We start from the raw sequence: 9,060 nt of genomic DNA, 5'->3' as shown, positions 1-9,060 counted from the left end.
TCATTACCCCATACGGGCCTTTCTGCTTCAACACTATGCCCTTCGGGCTCAAAAACGCCGGCGCCACCTACCAACGCACGATTCAAACATGCCTGGAGAAACAAATCGGCAAGACAGTTGAAGCATATGTGGATGACGTAGTCATCAAGACTAGGCACGTCGAGTCACTAATAGACGACCTGCGTCTCACATTTGACAACCTCCGTACATATGACATCAAGCTCAATCCGGAAAAGTGTGTTTTCGGCATTGCCGCTGGAAAACTGCTGGGCTTCATCGTTTCCAATAGAGGAATTGAGCCAAATCCAGCCAAAATCCGGGCTTTGTCGCAATTGGCTATACCAACAGACCTTAAGCAGGTCCAAAAACTAGCCGGATGTGTGGCAGCTTTAAGCCGCTTTATCTCCAGATGAGGAGAAAAAGCATTGCCACTTTATCGCCTTCTCCGGCGCACCGACCACTTCGAGTGGACGGATGCGACAATGGCTGGACTAGAAGAAATAAAGGCTCTTTTAGCGAGCACCCAATCCTGGCCGCACCAAGCGTCGGTGAACCAATGTTATTATACATATCTGCAGGTGGTGAGCGCGGTGCTCGTCGTTGAGCGAGAGGAGGACGGACACAAATTCCCACTTCAGAAACCGGTATACTATGTATCCACCGTCCCCACACCATGCAAATCCCGGTACCCTCATTACCAAAAGATAGCATACGCGGTCTTCATGGCATCCTGGAAACTATGACACTACTTCCAAGAGTGCTCCATCACGGTGGCTTCTGAAGTGCCACTCAATGACCTAATAAACAACCGCGATGCTACGGGCCGGATTGCTAAGTGGGCCATTGAGCTCCTACCATTCGACATAGCATACAAACCAGGCTAGGCCATTAAATCCCAAGTATTGGCCGATTTCGTCGCCGAATGGACAGAGGACGAACTCCCTAAAGAGTATGGCACATATTCCAATTGGGTCATGTACTTTGATGGCTCTAAAATGCTGGCCGGTTTGGGGGCAGGCGTCGTTTTAACGTCCCCCACTGGAGACACGGTCCAGTACGTACTCCAAATACTATACACAGATTCCAACAATGCAGCCGAATACGAGGCCTTATTGCACGATCTTCGGATGGCTACCTCCATGGGCATACAACGCGTGGAGGTGCGCGGGGACTCAAATCTCGCAATATCTCAAATAAATGGGGACTTCGATGCCAAAGATCCGAAGATGGCGGCCTATCGTAATGATGTACTCAAAATATCAGCTCGGTTCGAGGGACTCGAGTTTCATCATGTGGCTCGAGAAATCAATCAAGCAGCGGATGTCCTTGCTCGCATGGGCACCAAGCGTGACCCCGTCCCGCCTAACATCTTTTTGGAAAGGCTCTTCAAGCCATCTGTGGTGTGGCAGGATGAGAGCGGCAACACTAGTCCGGATCCGATTATACCCCAAGATTTCGAACACAATACCGATATCATCGGGGGCTCAGCCACCGAAACAACACCATCGGCCCATCTAATAATGGCAGTAATTGCCCCATGGACCGAACCCTTCTTGGCCTACCTTAATAGGCAAGAGCTCCCTGAGGACCAGAATGAGGCTTGCTGCATTGTTCGGCGCTCGAAAGCCTACAAGGTCCATGACAGAGAGCTCTACAAGAAAAGTGCTACCAGAGTTCTTCAAAGATGTATCTCCGAAGAAGAGGGACGACAACTCCTGGCTGAAATCCATGCTGGTCTCGGTGGTCACCACGCCGCAGCTCTGGCCCTTCTAAGTAAGGGCTTCCGTATAGGTTTCTGCCGACGGCCCAAGCAGATGCACAGGACTTGGTCCAACGTTGCGTCGGATGCCAGTTATTCGTGAATCAAAGCCATATGCCGCCTACTGCTCTACAAACAATCCCCATTACTTGGCCTTTTGCGGCCTGGGGGCTTGATATGGTCGGACCCCTTAAAGGGGGAAGCCATAAGAAAAAATATCTGCTAGTCATGGTAGATAAATTCACAAAATGGATAGAGGCCAAACCAGTAAAAACGGCCGAATCCGGACCGGTGATAGACTTTATATCCGGTGTCGTGCACTGTTATGGTGTCCCACATAGCATCATCACTGATAACAGCTCCAATTTCACAGCCGATGAAGTGAAATCCTCATGCGCTAAATTGGGCATTAAGCTCGATTACGCCTCGGTCTATCACCCACAAACAAACGGTCAAGTCAAACGAGCTAATGGTCTTATTATGAGTGGCATTAAGCCCAGACTAGTGCGTTCATTGAAAGAATCAGACAAGCACTGGATTGAGGAGCTCGACTCCGTACTCTGGGGGCTGCGGACCACGCCCAATCGCACTACCGGATATACACCATTCTTCATGGTGTACGGCGCAGAGGCCATTTTTCCCTGCGACATCATTCATGACTCACCTCGAGTGCGCATGTACGAAGAGAGAGAGGCCGAGCTCGACCGGCAGGACAGTTTAGATGCCCTGGAGGAGGAGCGTGACGTTGCAAAAGCCCGTTCTGCATTCTATCAACAACAGGCTCGCAGATACCAAAGCAGAGAAGTGCGGGCCAAGACTTATAATATTGGTGAACTCGTTCTACGCCTGCCAGAAAAGAAAAAGGACAAACTCAAGCCCAAGTGGGAGGGTCCCTTCATCATAGATGAGGTTCTCACTAGAGGAGCGTAGCGCCTGCGTGATGCATCTGACAATCGCCTAGAGCCGAACCCGTGGAATGCCGCAAGACTCCGAAGATTCTACGCCTAGAGCCGTACTCTTTGTTCGTTCTTCGTCTCCCTTTGTTTCCATTTTTTACTCTCTTTGCTTTTTTCTCTAGCTCTATAGCTCTTGTGCAGCCAAGCCGCACACCTATGATGTGCACATCCTTAAATGTATACAATCATAATACCTGGGGGCTTCTTTTACAAAAGCTTATTATTATTTTTCGAGCATCCAGCTCAGCACATATGTGTCCTCTTCCACATATGTACCTTTTCTTCGCCATTATATGCATTGTTATGACTTACGTTTTTGCCAAGCTGGGTTGCCTGGCTCCTGTGCTTATGCCCTATGTTCCCGTTAGTTCGGCTAGGGCATAAAGGGAGCACCTCTGCGATTGTTACAGCTGGGTCATCCGGACGTGTACCTCAGACTGGGTGAAGCCGAAAGCTAGCATTCTTAAGGGAATATTCGGTCGGCGGACTAAAGATGTTTTACACTTGTTACACTATGAACCCCCCCAGACGTTATGTATACTGCGATTTTTTCAATCACAGTTCGGACATGCATACTAACGCATGTCCGCCCAGGGAAAGGAACCCTTAACGGAACTATTCTCCCTGGAAGATGTTTCTTACAATCAACATGTAATATAACATAGCTAGCCGGATACAACTTGTCTGTTCAAGCAACTATGACCCCTACGCCTGGTTTCCACGCATACCCCGGTCTATATTACCGAGCGGGTATTCGGAAGCACTCCGCACCTTCGGGTCCAGAGGTCGAAGCGAAAAGGTCTGCCATGACAATCGTTTTACAATCCGGCTAGGGACAAATTTGTCAATTGAAGTACATAGTCACTTGGACTCAAACACTTCTTCCTCTATGCCCTCCAAAAGGCTATCTAGCTTACAATCCTATTGGGAATACTTGGCGGCTATCTTTACCTGGTCATATACCAGACTAACTGGGACTTCTTTTCCAGATGACCCCAATGGTCCGACCCGGGCCATATGATTCGGATCAAGCTTGGTGTATCGTATTTTTACCATGGCCCAGGCCTCTCGCGCGCCTTCTCGGCTGGCTGATATCTTCCATAATCGGAAGCGCCGCCGAGCTCCTTGGAATAGCTTCACAAGCTCCTCCATACTTCCTGGAGGAGAGGCGGATGGCCACAAGGCTTTAGCAATGCTCCGCATTGCCTGCCGAGCTTGCTCGTGTAGTTGGGACAGCTCTTGCAGCAAGTCGCCTTGAGAGCCGGACATTTCCTCTTCAGGACGGCCGGTCAGCATACCTACAGACATAAATCTGTTAGATCATTTCTTTGCTGAATTACACGAAGATAAGTTCAAAATCATAGTAAATATGTCGCCTCGTAGCCTCCTATTCTCCTTGACAGCGTCAGCTAGCTGGGCTCGCACATCTTTTAGCTCTTCGCCCAGCAGGGTATTGGAGTCCTGCAGCTTGTTCTTTTCATCCCTGACCCGTGTCAGCACACGTTCGCCTGCGGCCAGTTGCCTTTTGGCCTCTCGTTCGCCCACCTGCGCGACTTTCAGTGCCCCTTCCAGTTGATCTGCTGATCCAGTCATCAGAAACGCAAACAGTATTAACATTACTGGTATATGATTACATTTTTCTGGATGGAAGGGAATATTACCAGGCGTTGCCTTCTTGGATTTCTCCAGTTCGGTGGTAACCGCAGCCAGCCGGGTCTGACACTTTTCCAGCTCTTGGGACAATAGGCTATTCCTCTCCGTGAGTGCCTGATTATACGATGATCCTTAAATCAGTTGTACCAACTGCTTCAAGTCTCGGGGGCTACTGGTATATGATTACCAAATCTGTACTTACCCGCATATCTTTTAAATGCTGGTCCGTGGCTCTGGCGAGCCCATCCCGAGCAGCTCAGATGTATGCATCGGCCGAGCTGAAGGCATTGAATGCCTCTTTTGAAAAGCCGGGGTCACGGAGAGCGGCCTTCTGGCGCCGATGATTCATGGCACTCTCCACTTCAGAATTCGTGACGGACATATCATCCGAATCCTCTGCGGAAGGACAATCTGGCATCACTCCCGTGTTAGCCTCCGTCCTTAAGGCAGGATCTGGAACCTGACTGGTGGAGGCACGACCGGCAGGATCCCCGGACATAGCCCGGCGAACGCTCTTCCTGATAGGACGCAGTGGACAGTGTCACAGTTCGATGTGACGGCCAAGGGGCGTATTTAAAAAGCTATACCTCTTTGATGAAGGCTCGGCCGTGTTTTCATTTGGCTTCCTCTTCGAAGGCTTGCCCGTCGCGGGCGTTGCTCTCTTATGAGTCGCCTTCGGTGCAGCATGGCTCACCAAACGCCTCCCCTTTAGATCATGAGACAGTGCGGTGGGGGAGGCAGAATGAGGAAGCTCTTTCAGAGGAGATGTCTCCTGATTACTTACAAGCGAGGCAGGAAGGAGGCTGGGATAGTCGGCTATGATGGCCACTTCTGTGCCGTCGTAACTCGCCTGGTAAAATACTCCCTCCTCAAGCTCTACAAATATGTCCGGATCCTCTTCGAATCCGGGGTCAAGGTCCCGGTTGTGGTTCTCCGGCTGTGGAGCGGGGCTATAAATCCCCTCAACGGCCTTTCGCCATTCCTGTTACAAATGGACGGATTAGTGTCAATCAAAATTGACTCAGGGGAGGATTGAGTAAAGCGGTGGGATTAAAACTCACCCATCTTGGAGGATTGTACATGGAAAATCAATCTTGGCATTTAAGGCGAGAGAACTCCTCTTTCTCCCCTTTGTACAGTTCGGCCAATATTTTTCCCAAAGCGGCGGGTGTCTCCGGGCCCTTCCGTCCGCAGCGTGAGGCGTCGTCTTCCCCATTATAGTGCCACATAGGGAGTCCTTTGAATTGGAGCGGCTGGACACCCCGCACTATGAAAGTCGCCATTACCTCAATTATTGATAATCCGGACTGGGCGAGTGTCCTTATCTTACCCATTAATTGACGGACTTCCGCGCTATCTTCCTCCTCGAGGCTCCGAGGGCGCCAGCTGTGGCGTTTCTTCAATGGAGCATTGGAAAATTCGGGAAGACCCATACGGATTGGGTTGGGGAGAGCACGTCCTCAATATAGAACCACTCTGAGGGCTAGTCTTCGGGATCCTTCTTCGGTGTGCCGGATAAGTATCCAGTCCCAGCTATGCGCCATACTTCAGCGCCGCCACCTCGAATATCGATCCCTCTTGGGTGCGAGGAACGAGGCAAAATAGCTTTCTCCATAAATCAAAATGGGCCTCACAGCCCAGGAATAGCTCGCAAAGAGCAACAAATCCGGCGATATGCAGGATTGAGGCCAGTGTGAGGTTGTGCAGCTGGAGGCCATAATACTCCAGGAGTCCTTGAAGGAAGGGGTGGATTGGAAAGCCGACGCCGCTCAACAAGTAGGAAACGAAGCACACCCGTTCCCCCCTTGTTGGATTGGGGAAATTTTCCGCCAGGGCTTCGCCAGAGAAGGCGGTCAATCCTGCCCGAACAGGGACTAGATCCGCGGGGGGAAGGAATCCCTGTGTTTGAAGCTTGACCAGCTGATCGTGGGATACTGAGTATCTCTCCCAGTCACCTTTTTCGGAGCCGTGGGGACGGGAGGAAGAGCTGGGAATGCTAGCCATGTTGGAATGGTTTCTCCTGGCAAGCTCTAAGGATTTTCCGCTGGATGTGGAATAGGATCTGAGATCCAATCTCTTTATATAGATGCCTTTCTTGCATGGCCGGGGTGTTACGTGCAAAAAATACCCTGACCTCTCATATTCGCTCAACACGTGGAAGCAGAGGCAATGGAGGCATAGAAGCCGAAGGGCATGACATTAAAATCACAAGCCTAATACAGCTCTAAGTCAGGTGCTTTGAAGTAATCGGAGGAGGAACCCGACTTGCAATGCCGAAGACAATCTGCGTGCCAGATACATCGTCATTGAAGCCTGGTTCGGGGGCTATTGAGGGAGTCCTAGATTAGGGGGTCCTCGGGCATCCGGCCTATGTGATGTGGGCCAGACTGAGGGGCCATGAAGATACAAGACAGAAGACTCTCTCCCGTGTCCAGATAGGACTCTCCTTTGTGTGGATGGCAAGCTTGGCGTTCGGATATAAAGATTCCTTTCTCTGTAACTGACTTTGTACAACCCTAGTCCCCTCCGGTGTCTATATAAACAAGAGGGTTTAGTCCGTAGGGGCAATCACAATCATGCAGGCTAGGCTTCTAGGGTTTAGCCATTACGATCTCGTGGTAGATCAACTCTTGTAACCATCATATTCATCAAGATCAATCAAGCAGGAAGTAGGGTATTACCTCCATCGAGAGGGCCCGAACTTGGGTAAACATCGTGTCCCCCGTCTTCTATTACCATCAACCTTAGGCGCACAGTTCGGGACCCCCTACTCGAGATCCGCCGGTTTTGACACCGACAGCGGGGGTGGGGTGGGGGTGGCGGAGGAACACAGGCGGTGGGGGGCGATTAAGGGTAGGGCGGGGGGTCGGGGCCGGTGGTTCGGCCGGCGGGCCATGCAGTTTTCTGTAGGGGAAGAATTAGAGACGAGGAAGAAGGGTTAGGAGATGTAGGATCTTCATCCAACCGCTTGAAATGGTCGACTGAGCCGAATGACGAAAGTCACACGACTTGCATGCAAACATTACTTTATATTCAGTACCATCACCATAGCTGCTTAGCACCGCTCCTCAATCCATCAAGCTAAACAATGTGCCACTTATAATTCCAAACTTGTTTCTCAAATACGAATCTGATATGATGCTGATATTACTAAAACATATACCGTTTAATTGGTCAGCTAAAGTTCCTACTTTACTTTCGAAAAGCACCTGCACCACATATAGAGAGACAGCAGGGAGTTGCATTCTTATTAATTCTCTGGTGCATCATGTGTGGGCACTGCGCAACGAACATTTTATTATACAAAATCTACTTGCTCTTCTTTAGCATGTTCCTCTTCTGTTCTTCTTTAATAAGTACTCTCTCCATTCCTAAATACAAGTCTTTGTATAGATTCCACCATGGACTACATATGGAGCAAAATGAGTGAATCTACACTCTAAAATGTATCTGTATACATCTGTATGCGATCCATAGTGGAAATATCTACAAAGACTTATATTTTGGAACGGAGGCAGTATGATAGTAGTACAGTATGTTCCTTGTAGTGAAGAGGAGCAGGGACATTTGCAGTGTAGAGGTCTATTCGGTCAGTTGTTATGGACACTTTCAACTCTTCAGGCCTCTTTGATTCGTAGGATTTTGTAAACATAGGAATAGGAATTGTACTGGCCTGCCCACCTGAATCTTGTAAGATTAGCAAGGAAATGCGGGGAGCTGTGTCGCCTTTCAGAGTTACACTAATATTAATAGTACCGCACCTTCAGTTGAAGAGAGTTGGTATCCGAAACCTTTCTAGCCGTACCGGCAATAGTAGCCCATATTTTCTAGCAAGTTCCACTTTCCTGATTTTACTTGTGATGCTTACAGTTTTCCCGTTATATCTACACTATGATCTATGTAGCTGCTTTGTGTCGCACTAGCAGCAGTCCACTCTTGAAGCTAAACAACACACCAATCATAAGTCCAAAGCTTACTTCTTCAAATACGAATTGTGATATATACTGATATTAGTTAACTGACACACATTTAATTGGCCAGCTAATGCTCGCATAAGATTTTCCAAATGAATGTGGCCACATATAGAGAGACAGCATGGAATTGCATTTCTTTGGCGCTGTGATTCATCATGAGTGGGCAACCACCATTGTATGCAAAGAAGCGGAACCTCAAGAATATGCTTCCTCTTATGTTCTTTAACATGTTCCTCTTTTGTTATTCTGTATTTAGTACGTACATTATGTTCCTTGTCAGGAAGGGGAGCAGGGACATCTGCAGTCAACAGCTGATAGAGCTGGCCTGTACATGATCGATAGGCTTTCAATTAGTAGTGGTAATACAACACCGTATTTTCCAGCCAGTTCCACTTTCCCGATTTATATATGCTGGTGATGGTGTACCCCTTCTATGTACACTACGATCTGCCTAGTTGTTAGGTGCTCTTGTTATCATGGTTTGCCAATAAAATCTCTATACAGTACATATTATGAACCTATCATCTGCCAACTATCCTTACTTTTGGAGTCTATTTTTTGTGTACTTGTGCCAGATTATATTAATGCACGCATCATATTACAACACACATGTGCTCTCTCATCAGAATCGTGTGATAGCACAGAAGGGTTTACAGGGAGCCCCTATATTAGAATATCCTCGGCATTACAAAGATAATCTCACTACTATTTATGTTTT

This window comes from Triticum aestivum, chromosome 7D, assembly GCF_018294505.1.
Source record: "Triticum aestivum cultivar Chinese Spring chromosome 7D, IWGSC CS RefSeq v2.1, whole genome shotgun sequence".
NCBI classification, from domain to species: domain Eukaryota; kingdom Viridiplantae; phylum Streptophyta; class Magnoliopsida; order Poales; family Poaceae; genus Triticum; species Triticum aestivum.
This window is presented reverse-complemented; position numbering follows the sequence as displayed.